General features: G+C 39.8%; 1 non-coding gene across 1 annotated transcript; it reads left to right on the forward strand.

Annotated features, from left to right (window-relative positions):
- The first annotated feature begins 11,388 nt into the window (after window positions 1–11,388).
- On the forward strand, window positions 11,389–11,495 carry LOC112746314 (small nucleolar RNA R71). Its single transcript, XR_003174205.1, has one exon. It is a non-coding gene; the product is annotated as a small nucleolar RNA R71 (small nucleolar RNA).
- Window positions 11,496–12,979: the final 1,484 nt, after the last annotated feature.

A 12,979-nucleotide genomic window follows, 5' to 3' on the forward strand; every position in this document is an offset into this window, starting at 1 on the left:
AAACTTAGAATTGAGCAATCGAACCCCTCACCAGATGTGTATGCGCCGTAATCACTCAAGTGTATAGGGTTGATTCACTTAATTCTCCTCTAATCTTGCTTTCCAAGATTTGTTATTCTTCTAACAATAAACAATTATTCAATGCATGCATACAAGTATCATGAGGACTTCTTTAAGGTTGTAATGGGGCTAGGGTCAAGGTAAGATTGTATTTTGCCAAGTGAGCTTGAAATTTGAATCTTTGATTAACTTAAACTCTGACCTAACACATACAACAACCTATACAATTCAAATACAAACCTAACTACCCATTCTTCACTTTTTCACACACTCATGCATTCTTTTCAATTCACATCCCATATGCATTATTCTTATTACTTTACTTTGGGGTTAACATTGTCCCCTTTTTATTTCTTTTTTTTTCTTTTTTCTTCTTTTTCTTTTTCTTTTTCTTCTTTTTAATTTTCTTTTTCTTTCCTTTTTTTCTTTTCAAAATAAAATATATACAAAAGTATCAATGCATATGGTTTAAATATTTAATGCATAAGTATGTACCCAATTCTAAAGATCTTCAACAAAAATAAAAAAATACACTTTTATCTCTACCTTTGTTCCCAAACTTCTCCACACTTAAATGATACACACTCTCACTAGTTTAAGCTAATCAAAGATCCAAATGAAGTACATTTATTATTTTTCAATTAGGAATAGTGATATGCAAAAATAAAGAACAAAAGGGGATTAAAATAGGCTCAAAATTGGTTAACAATGGAAGATAAAAGGGTAGGATATTCGGGTAAGTGAGTGATGAGCGGATATTTTACAAGCTTTTTGGCATCATTTTTATATACTTTTTAGCATGATTTGTTTAATTTTTGTTACTTTTTCATTGGTTTTAATGTTAAATTCACATTTTTGGATTCTACTATGAGTTTGTGTGTTTTTGTACAATTTCAGTTATTTTCTGGCTAAAATTGAGGAGCTGGAGCAAAAGTCTGATTCACAGACAAAGAAAGCATTGTAGATGTTGTCTAGATCTAACCTCCTTACACTCGGAAGAGCTTTTATGGAGCTATAAAATTCCAAATGGAGCGTTCTCAATGGTTATGGAACGCTGATTTTCAGAGCTTTCCAACAATGTATAATAGTCTATACTTTACTTCAGAATAGAAGGCCCAAAACTGGCGTCCAACGCCAGCCTCCTGCCCCAGTCCAGGTGTCCAGCGCCCAAAGGAGGAGACCAGCGTCCAAACGCCCAAAGATGACCCCCTAGCCAGCGTTCAATTCCCTAGAGGCCTCATAGCACGTGGATCATCAAAGTTCAATCCAAACACTCACCAAGTGGGCTCCAGAAGTAGATTTTAGCACTAAAAGACTGTTTTACCCTTTCTTATGTAATCCTTAGTCATTAGCTTAGTATTTAAAGAACTTTTACACCTCTTATAAGGGAAGATCTGGCATACTTGATGTAAATTCTCTTGATTGTGTTTGAACTGCATTACTTGTGATTATGACTGTTGGTTCAGATTATGGTGGTTGGAGTGTGTTTTGATTTTATGTTGGAACGAAGGCTGTGATTTGATATTATTTTGGGTCAGAGGCCGTGATTTGGTCATATTTAGGCCGAAGGCTGTGATTGGATGAATCGGTGGTAAGTTTGATGAAATTACTCATTTGGTACATGTAGTGAAAGGTTATGAGATATTGTGTTTAATTGAAGTTTTTATAAATTCAAAATATGAATTAGGATTTTGGGTAATTAACTAATGATTTTTGAAAAGGTTTGGGTTTTTGGATGACTAACAGTCAGTTTTCAAAAGATTCATAGGACGAGCGATGATCACTACAATCAAAAAATAATTTTCTTAATACGTATCCTCTTATGATAATTCTTAAAAAACCCTCTACTAAGAATCAGCAAGAACGATGTTCTCACCCTCCTACAGATTTTCCTTTTCAGGATGGTCGAAGAGTTTAAGGAGTTTCTTTCGAGCATCTGATTGTATTTTATATTATTGTATATACAGTTATAGTTTCTCCTCACCTTTATTATTATATTTGTAAGAGGGATAAGAATTGTAATGATATGTATGTATGTATATTTGTAAGTTACTTGTATAAGAAGTTTTGTATATATATAAGGATTGTGATTTGAAATGGATTATATATGCATGTTTGATTGAAATAAAAAGTACTTTCAATTTTTCAAAGAAAATAGCGATACCATTTCGAGTTAAAGGATCATATCTTATTATTAAATATATGGAAGTCATCGTAATATTCTTGCTATCAGAGTGGCGCAGCCGAAAGCGTGACACTCTGATAGTGAGGGTGTTACAATTCGCTTAATAGTATTTTTAGGAATTTTAAATTTGATCTAATCTAATAAAGATCAAATTTGATTTAAATTAGTTATTTTATCTTTAAGATTTTAAATTTAAATCAAATATGATCTAATCTTATAAGATCAAATTTGATTTAAATTAGTTATCTTTTAGCTAGTTTGTTAGGGGCCTATTTAAACACCTTTGGTGAGATAGTTTACACAACTTTTGATGAATAAAATTTCCATTTGCTTTATGCACAATTTATTGTGTAATTAAGTGAGGTGAGTGATTTTCTTCGCTTGTTGCATGAAGAAGATTGAAGGATCCAACACTAAGGTAATTCTGTGTTAGTCTCTTTCAATTTTTGGCCCTCTGATCTAGGTTGCCAAAGGACAGGTTCTTTAAAGTTCTAGTAGGGAAAATTCTTCCAGTGACCTAGGTTGCTAAGAACAGATTTCTTAGAGGTCTAGTAGAAAAACCCCTTATCTATCTTCTTATGTTTCCGCTGTGTCTTTTTGTGTCTCTGATATCACAGAAACTTGTCTCTCAACAATTTTCCTTCGGCAAGTATACCAAATTATCGTCAAGTAAAAACTCACAATAGAGTGAGGTCGAATCCCACAGGGATTAATTGGTCAAGCAACTTTGATTAGAGGAATGTTCTAGTTGAGCGAAGCAGAATTTGGTTTGAGAGTTGCAGAAAATTAAATGGCGGGAAAGTAAATAGCAGAAAATGTAAATGCTGGAAGTAAAGAGCTGAAAGTAAATGACGGAAAGTAAATTGCAGAATTGTAAATGGGAATGGGGAAGATGCTCATAAAAGTAAATTGCAGAAATTAAAGAGAATGGGTAAGATCAGAAATGGGGATTCATTGGGCTTAGGAGATGTTGCATTCTCCGGATCAAGTTCATTTTCATATCTTCCTCAATCAATGCATTCATTGATCTCCTTGGCAATCTTAAGTGATCGAATTCCAATTCCTTAGTAATTCAATCTCTCAAATCTTGATCAATAGCCAATTCCTTGGTCAATTGCTCATGAGAAGAGATGAAGTATGGTCACTGATTATACCACATGCATTCCCAAATCAAGTGTTGGTAGGATTATAGTCACCATACCCAACCAAACCCAATTTGGTCCAACATGAGAAAGCATTTCTAGCATGATCTCTTCATTCCTCTTCCAAGGTTCAGAAGAGATCCAAGTATGAATAGCTTCTTTTTCAAGATAACTACCCAATTTGATGAAGATTGAAAGCTTTCTAGTAAAATCAAGAGAAAAGATAGAAGAAGAGTAATGAAAATTAGTATTGATCCATCAAATTACAACAGAGCTCCCTAACCCAATGAAAGCGGTTTAGTTATTCATAGCTTTGGAAATGGAAAACAAAGATGGAGAATACATCATGAAAACTAGAACTAGAAGTGCAGAGAAAGTAAATTATACAGAGAGTAGTTCTCAATTTTCCATCCCCCAAAATCTACTTTCTAATTCAAAACTACCCCTATATATACTACTCTTCTGATCTTTTAGTTGGTTCTTCAAGTCTTGGATATGGGCCTTTGGATCTTGAGTTTGAAGCAGTTATACTCTTCAGTGGGCTTAGCTTTACTTTCAGAGAGAAAGTGTGAAGTAGGAAGGGTCTTTAGCTCAGGACGTTAGTGGCGTTAACATTAAGTGAGAGTGTGGGTTCGAGAACGTTAGTGACAATCACCTTTTTCACTAACGTTCCTCACCAAGGGATGATCCACGTTAACTTCAACGTTAGTGGCACCAACGTGACCACCAACGTTGCCTCTTGGTCCTTCGCACACGTTATTGGGACTCACCTTTTTCAATAACGTTGAGAGTCCTCCCTCCCTACGTTAGAGTTCACGTTAACTTAGTTAACATGGCTCTTAATGTAGGCTTGCCAATTCTTCTAGAACGTTAGTGACACTTACCTTTGTCACAAACGTTCCAAGGTGCCCCTACTTTCCACGTATGTTAACTAAGTTAACGTGGCTTCTAACGTGGTAATGATAGCCATCTCCAATGTTAGTGACAAAGGTGAGTGTCACTAACGTTGGCTCATCATCCTATCTTCAACGTTAGCTTCCACGTTAACTAAGTTAACGTGGGAGTTAACGTGGCTCATGGTGGCTCATTGTGGCTCATTCCAACGTTAGTGACAAAGGTGAGTGTCACTAACGTTGGTGATTGTTTGCTTTCTCTACGTTAGCTTCCACGTTAACTAAGTTAACATGGGAGTTAACGTAGCTCAAGGTGGCTTAGCCCAATGTTAGTGACAATGATGAGTGTCACTAACGTTGGCCACTCTTTTGCTTCCCAACGTTAGAGTCCACGTTAACTAAGTTAACGTGGAGGCTAACGTGGCCAATATGAGCTTGGTCCAACGTTAGTGGCAAAGGTGAGTGTCACTAACGTTGGCTCCACTTTCTTTCTTTCACGTTAGAGTTCACGTTAACTTAGTTAACGTGACTCTTAACGTGGGCTATGATGGCTTCGAGGGCGTTGTTGGCGATTACTTTTCTCATTAACGTTGCAAGCTAGCTCCCATTCCACATTAGTGGTCACGTTAGTTAGACTAACGTGGCAGCTAACGTGGTTCTTTCTTGCTTCCTTTGTCCTGAAATCAAGCAATAAAGTGCATCAAAGTTCTAATCCACATCATGAGACATGCATCATCCAATTTGTCATCTAATTCATGTAAAATTCTCATGAAATCAAGTAAAGTGCACAATGTATGCTTAAATCAAGATGTAAGTGAAATTCTACCTAAAACTTGCTTATTTCCTAAGAAAAAGCATGAAACTACCCTAAAACAGTAAAGAAAAGGTCAGTAAAACTGGCCAAAGTGCCCTGGCATCACAACACCAAACTTAAAGCTTGCTTGTCCCTAAGCAAGTACTGGAACAAGAGAATGATGAATGGAATGCCAAGATGAATGAGTCATTATTGTGGAGGTCATATCCTTGGTTTTATGGTGGTTTCATGCATAGCAACTTAGGTTCATTCCTTCACTGGCTTTCAGACCTTTATCATGTCCTGGAATACTCACTTGATTGCACCCTATGAGACTCTTATTCATTGATCCTTTTATTATTTTCAGGGCTTATTTGTGTTCTTAGGCTAAGTGCTCTGTGAGGGGGCGACTCTTTAAGATAAGCTTTCAGCCAGCACTCCCGAACCAGTTGGTTCAAGGTGCTAGGTGTTAAGACACCCCTAAGGACTTACTCCCTCAAGTCTCTTTCCCCCATACATACACACCACAGGCACATGGTTTGTTATTTCCTTTCTTGAGACCTTGGTGTACAGCACCTCTTTGGGTTACTAAATGTTCTGTAGCAAGGTTGCTCTTGATAGTGGATTTTCAGTTGATAATCCCGGGTTAGTTAACCCAAGTTACCAAGTGATGAAGCACTCCTACGAACTTATTCATCCAAGCAGATCCTTGGTACAGGAGCACCACAGACACATCTCTCAAGTTTCAAACCCTTGGTGCCTAGCCTTATTCTTTATTAACTTTTCTTCTTTTTCAACTCTTATTGTTCTTTTCTCCTTTTTCTTATTAGGATCTTGTTATTTAGCTAGTCTCATGGGGTGTGTTTCAAGCATAAGATTCAGCACAGATAGGTGTCTTCCCACCCTTGTTGGTGAATCAACTTAGCTAACTTATGACCACATCACACACTAAGGAACTTACTCCACAATATAAACTCCACTCTGGTCTTTGATAACAAACATTCTCTTTTTATTTAATTCAAAAGGAGACAAGCAACACAATAAGCAGGATGGAATTGAAAACAGGCAACTTGACTAGTAATCATAGACCTAGGCAATGAAAAACTTAAAGACAGAATTGAAAATTTCTAAACTACCATGGAACATGTTCTATTTCATACATGATTTTCCTTATTTAAAGCTTGAAAAAGATGGAACAAAGAGGGAACTCCACCACCTTTTACTCATGGGGTTGCCCTTGCTCTTCTTCTTGCTTGTCCTCTTTGTGTCTACTTGTGCTTCCTTGCATCCGTGCTAGTCTGGCTCTTTTCCAGTCTTCAAGTGCCTTCTTTACCGATTCATGACTCTTCTCCACCCTTACTCTTTCTTCTCGTGCTAACTCATCCTTCACTTCGTCATATTTTGTGATTCCCGGATGTACATTAGGTAGCTGTCTAACTAAGTATCCAAGCCTTGCTAGCATGTTTACATGATTTCCACTTTCACTCATGTAAACCCCTTCAGAGAATGCCCTGTGCTCGTCAAAGAGTTCTGCTTGTTCTATTTGTTTTCGATGCATCTCATGTATGTGTGCACCTAGATCTGCTTGGATGTTGATTAGCTTCTGGATAGATTCTTGTTGTTCAATTTGCCTTTGTTCTATCCTGTTGAAAGATTCACCCCATTGTTTTCCTTGTTCCAATTGCTGCTCCATCATTTGCTTCTCCCACTCCCCTTGTTGATTCGTCTATCTAGAAAATGATTCTTCTTGGCGGTTCATCATTTGTAGCTGGAGCTCCTTCTGTGCCTCTTGATTTTCCCAATATTGCCTAGATAAGCCATCAATGGCTTCTTGTAATTGGTGCAGGTTCAAGGTGGCTAGGGCTTGCTCTTCTAGGTCTTGTCCTTCTACTACTTGATGGGTTGGCCTCTTTCTTGGCTTCCGTTGAGGTAGGGGGGATGCAACAGCATTCATCCTTCGGACTATAATGGGAATGCCCTCTTTGATCCACTCGGGGTCTTCATCTTCAAACACCACCCCAGCCTTGTCGCAGAGTCGGAAAATAGTGCTGGGGTAGCCTAACTTTCCTCTAGAATCGCTATTTTCGGCCCTCTTCCTAATGCCTTGGGCTATGGGTTCATGAACCTTGATCTCTCCTCCTTTGAGTATACAGTGTACCATTATGGCTCTTTTGAGATTCATCTCTGAGTTGTTCCCTGCGGGGAGGATGGATCTCCTTACAATTTCGAACCACCCCTTTGCTTCAGGAATGAGGTCCCCTCTCTTAATGAACTTGGGTTTCCTTTCGGAATCTCGCACCCAGTCAGCACCTGGTACACATATATCTCGCACAATCTGGTCATAATTTGGGCTGTTATCAATTCTTGAATGATAGCTCTCTTCCTCAAACGGTATAGACCGTAACTTTAATGCTCTCATGACACTCATGGGACTGAAATCCACGGTCTTTCCTCTTACGAAACTTGTATAAGACTCATCTGTCTTATCATAACGAACAGCATTTGCATAAAATTCTCTTACAAGATTTGCATTTACCCTAGTGACTGGATCAGTGAGGAGCTCCCATCTTCTCTTTTCCACCTTCTTTGTGATTTCGGGACACTCAGTTTTTCTGACTTGAAAGCCCAGCTCATAGACGATCTCCTTATCAACCATCCATCCGTACTTTAATGCATGATAAGAAGTTCTGAACTTCTTTTCATCAAAAGGGCGTTGCTCCATAGGCTCCTTTCCCTTTATTCTTTTAGAGCTTGATGATGCCATGAGTGACTTTTGAAAAGAAAGGGTGTGGAGAATGGGCTTCGGTTGATTAGGATTTGGTGCAATGAAGGGAGTTGGTGAGAGTGTTTTTAATGGGGTAGGAAGTGCTTGGTTCCGAAAAGGGAGAGGTGTGAAGAGTGGGAGTGGAATGTGAAGGTGGGGCATGGAATACGGATTACTTATATAGAAAGGTGGTGAGTGAATGGAAGGTGTGGATTGATGGAGTTGTTGTGTGACGGACGGATGGGGTTTATCATGGGAAGATGACAAGGATCATCAACTTTATGAAGGGAATTGGTTCGGTCTCCAAGAGCATCCTTCTTCCAATGTTGCATGGCCACATTTTCCAATGTATTCCCTTTTAGGACAAGTGTGTACTCCCCCTTCATGAAGTGGCCGAAACTTCTCCTTTCAATTGTCCACTCAATCCACTTCAATACCCCTTTCTTCTCTCCTACAAAATAAAAGAATTGTGATAAAAAAAATTCTGTGTGGAAAGTGGCGGCAAAATTAAAAGAATAACTACTTTTTAAAGTTTTTGTTTTAACTAACTAAGTGCCATTCATTGGTGCAAACGAACTGACTAACTCAACATCCATGTGTGCAACATTGGCAACACCAAACTTATTTTGGTGCCGTGTGGTGTAAAAGATTTGTTCAAGGCCCCCAAGAGTGGCATGATATGGGTTACATTGATGTTCTCTTAGTGTGCCTTGAACACCAAACTTGTTCTTCACTATATGTTGCACACAAGGATTCATTCAAGTCTATGTCAAGTTGATTTGAAATCCCTGAACCTTGCATTATTAACTACTTTTAAAAGCATGTAAAACATGGGCTGCCTCCCATGAAGCGCTTCTTTAGCGTCACTAGCTTGACGTTTTGCCTTTGTCATGGTGGTTGGTAATGCTTCAGATCTTCCCCTCTTGCAGTAGACCTATATCCATTGGCTTCATCAAGGATCTGCACATGTTCTAAGGAAAGAACTCTGTTGATGGTGAAGACCTTAGGTAACTGAGATGGGATAGTGGGGAGATGAGGTGGAATATCTTGAAAGTAGGCTGAGATCACTTTATCCCCCGGAGAAAAGTCCTCTATAGGGATCTTCTTGTTCATCCACCTTCTTGGTGCCTTCTTCTTTGTCCCTTTTGATGTTGCCTTGCTCTTTGTGACCTCCTTTTCTAAGGGAATTTTGTTGCTGGTCTCATATGACTCTGGTGGTTTAGGTTCCTCCTTATTTTCCTTGAGCTGTGACAGCTGCTGATTGCCTTGTTCTTCAACCAAGTGGTTTCCCAGAGGTGTTGGTTGTGCTTCAGTGCTTGCCTCCTCCCTCAGTATCTCATTATGATCTGTTTCTTGTGAGAGTTTGAAGACATTGAAGCTGAGTTGTTCGTCATGGATCCTCAAAATTAGCTCCCCTCGCTCCACATCTATGAGTGCTCTGGCTGTAGCTAAAAAAGGTCTTCCCAATATGATTGGGTGAGTGTGACTTTCTTCCATGTCCAAGATGACAAAGTCTGTGGGAAGAAAGTATTTTTCCACCTTCACCAGCACATTTTCAACCACTCCTACTGCTTGTTTTTGAGTTTTGTCAGCTAGCCTGATAACTACATCTGTGGGTATCATCTCATTGATCTGCAGCCTTTTCATAAGGGATAAAGGCATTATGTTGATGCTTGCTCCCAAATCGCAGAGTGCTTTATCAAACATTGTTTCTCCTATGGCACAGGGGATGTGAAAACTCCCTGGGTCCTTCCTTTTTATAGGCAACTCTGGTTGAATTAGAGCACTGCACTCCTTATTCATCACTATTGTTTGTCCTCCCTTGAGTGAGCTTTTCCTGGTTAGCAGCTCCTTCATATACTTAATATATGAGGGCATTTGTTGGAGGGCCTTGATGAATGGTATGTTTACATGGAGGGATGCAAACAGGTCAAGAAACCTTGAGTATATTCTCTTCTCTACAGCACCATTGAGTAATTGGGGAAACGGTGCATAGAGTTTCAGCAGCTCCTTCTGTGTCAGCTCGTTTTGTGAAATTTTGGGTTCTTGGTGATCCTTTTCCTGTTTCTCTGCTGATGTCTCTCCAAGTTGTTCTAATGGCTTGTTTTGATTTTCCTCAGTCTCCTTATTGCTTATAGTAACTGTTCATACCCTGGGTCGAGCTATCCGACCTGGGATAATCGACGACAAAGCGACCGACCTCTTCAGGTCAAGCGGACCGACTTCTTCTTAAAGAACTCGGCCAAATCGACAGGAAAGCCAATAACGGGCCCAGGTAGAGGAACACGACCCAAATTCAAAGGTCGTCCAAGCCTATAGAGATAAGGGTGGTTCCCTTGAAGATAAGCTGACCTCAACTCAAAGATAAAGATAAGATAAGATAACTAACTTATCTTATCTAGAAAGGTCACTCTACAACTACTATAAATACACTGGAGCACCCAGGTATAACTCATACTCTGATTCTACTAAAAACCTGTTTAATACCCATGCTAACTTAAGCATCGGAGTCTCTTGCAGATACCCCCACCCTCCGGTGACGAAGGATCAGCAGTGCAGCAAGTCCAGCAAGTCAAACACAACAGCTTCGGCTGCCACCGGCCAGCCGGACACGACATCTCTGACCAGTACGGAAGATCTCGTCCGAGATCGACCTCCAGTTTCAGGTAACCCTCGGAACAGTAACCATCTTGCAATCTTCCCATCTGACTTTCTTTTCTTCAACTCTCGGATTTTTCTCTGTGTCACTTGGGAAGCTATCAGTAGGTTTGGGAATCTTTTCAGATAAGTATCCCACTTGAAATTCCAGCCTCTTGATGGTGTCCCTCTAGTTCTTGATACTAGCTCGCACCTCCTCTTTGAATACCTTATTATCTTGAATTTCTTTGCATATGCCTTCAAGCAGAGTCTCAATTTTGGAGAGTCTTTCTTCAGATGATGGTGAGTTGAGAGTGTATGGGTGAGTTGGGTCATTTTGGTTTTGGTATGGATGTAGAGAGGTGTTGTTAGGGTGGTGCTGATATGATCTCTGTGTGGAATGTTGGTGAGCTGCATGGTTGTTGGGGTTGTGTCGTCTCTGATCCTGGCCTTGATCTTGTTGATTTCCCCACCCAAAGTTTGGGTGATTCTTCCATCCAGGGTTGTAGGTTTTGGAGTATGGATCATGGGTCTGCCTGGGTGATTTTCCAATGTAGTTGGCTTGTTCTTGCTCCTCCTCTGCCTCAGCATTCACTCCCTCTTGGGTTGCTGATGAGGTGGTGATTGCTGCCATTTGGTTCCTCTCCATATTCTTGGTGAGGTCAGCCAGCTGCTTGGTAATAAGCTTGTTTTGGGCCAGCAGTGCATCCACATATTTTAGCTCCATCACTCCTCTAGTGTTGCCTCTTTCAGAAGCATAGAAGTAGTCATTCTCCGCTACAGTCTCAATGACATCTATGGCTTCTTCAATGGTCTTCTTCTTTTTTAGAGATCCCCCGGATGAATGGTCTACTGCCTTCTTTGATACATAAGAGAGGCCTTCATAGAAAATGTGTAGTTGCACCCATTCATTGAACATATCTGGTGGACACCTTCTTGTCAGGTCCTTAAACCTCTCCCATGCTTCATATAGAGTCTCACCATCCTGCTGCCTGAATGTTTGCACCTCAGCTCTCAGCCTGTTGATCCGTTGAGGAGGATAGAATCTTGCCAAGAATTTATTTACCACATCTTCCCAGGTTGCTAGACTCTCCTTTGGGAAGGATTTCAGCCATTTAGATGCCTTGTCCCTAAGTGAGAAAGGGAACAGAAGTAGTCTATAGGTGTCAGGATGAACACCATTAGACTTCACAGTATCACATATCCTCAGGAAGGTGGTTAGATGTTGATTGGGGTCTTCTTGGACACCTCCTCCGAATGAACAATTGTTCTGAACAAGGGTGATGAGTTGTGGCTTTAGTTCAAAGTTTTTGGCATGTATGGTTGGCCTTTGGATGCTGCTTCCACAGTTTCCTGGGTTTGGGTTGATGTAAGAACCCAGAACTCTTCTCTCTTGTCCAGCCTGATGCGCTGGACCTTCTCTGCCATGGTTGTGAGCCTCTTCTTCATGATGGTTCTCCATGTTTTCATCCATGTCTGGTTCAAAGTACTCCTCCTCTTCCTCAACACCAACTACTCTCTTTCCTCTTGCTTCCCTCCTTAATCTAAGGAAGGTCCTCTCAGGTTCAGAATAAAAGGAAGTTGAAGTCCCACTTCTTCTCCCAGTCATACAACCAACAAGGCACAAGCAAGGAAATAGATGCAGAAAGTACTCTTGTTAAAATTGCTGTTAGTGTGAGCGATGTAATATATCAAACAGTTAGTGGGTTAGTGAACTGAATGGTAAATAACTAAGAAAACGGAGTAGGTGGGAAGGGAGGAAAATAACTAAAACTGAAAGTAATTAACACAAATAGAAATTTAAATCAAAGAAAAGAAAAATGCTCAATCTAGTTATCCTCTAATTTAGTCATTGTTGATACAAAATCAATCCCCGGCAACGGCGCCATAAACTTGATATCACAGAAACTTGTCTCTCAACAATTTTCCTTCGGCAAGTATACCGAATTGTCGTCAAGTAAAAACTCACAATACAGTGAGGTCGAATCCCACAGGGATTGATTGGTCAAGCAACTTTAATTAGAGGAATGTTCTAGTTGAGCGAAGCAGAATTTGGTTTGAGAGTTGTAGGAAATTAAATGGCGGGAAAGTAAATAGCAGAAAATGTAAATGCTGGAAGTAAAGAACTGAAAGTAAATAACGGAAAGTAAATTGCAGAATTGTAAATGGGAATGGGGAAGATGCTCATAAAAGTAAATTGCAGAAATTAAAGAGAATATGTAAGATCAGAAATGGGGATTCATTGGGCTTAGAAGATGTTGCATTCTCCGGATCAAGTTCATTTTCATCTCATCCTCAATCAATGCATTCATCGATCTCCTTGGCAATCTTAAGTGATCGAATTCCAATTCCTTGGTAATTCAATCTCTCAAATCTTGATCAATAGCCAATTTCTTGGTCAATTGCTCATGAGAAGAGATGAAGTATGGTCACTGATTATACCACATGCATTCCCAAATCAAGTGTTGGTAGGATTATAGTCACCATACCCAACCAAACCCAATT

Source organism: Arachis hypogaea, chromosome 14 (assembly GCF_003086295.3).
Source record: "Arachis hypogaea cultivar Tifrunner chromosome 14, arahy.Tifrunner.gnm2.J5K5, whole genome shotgun sequence".
Taxonomy (NCBI): Eukaryota; Viridiplantae; Streptophyta; class Magnoliopsida; order Fabales; family Fabaceae; genus Arachis; species Arachis hypogaea.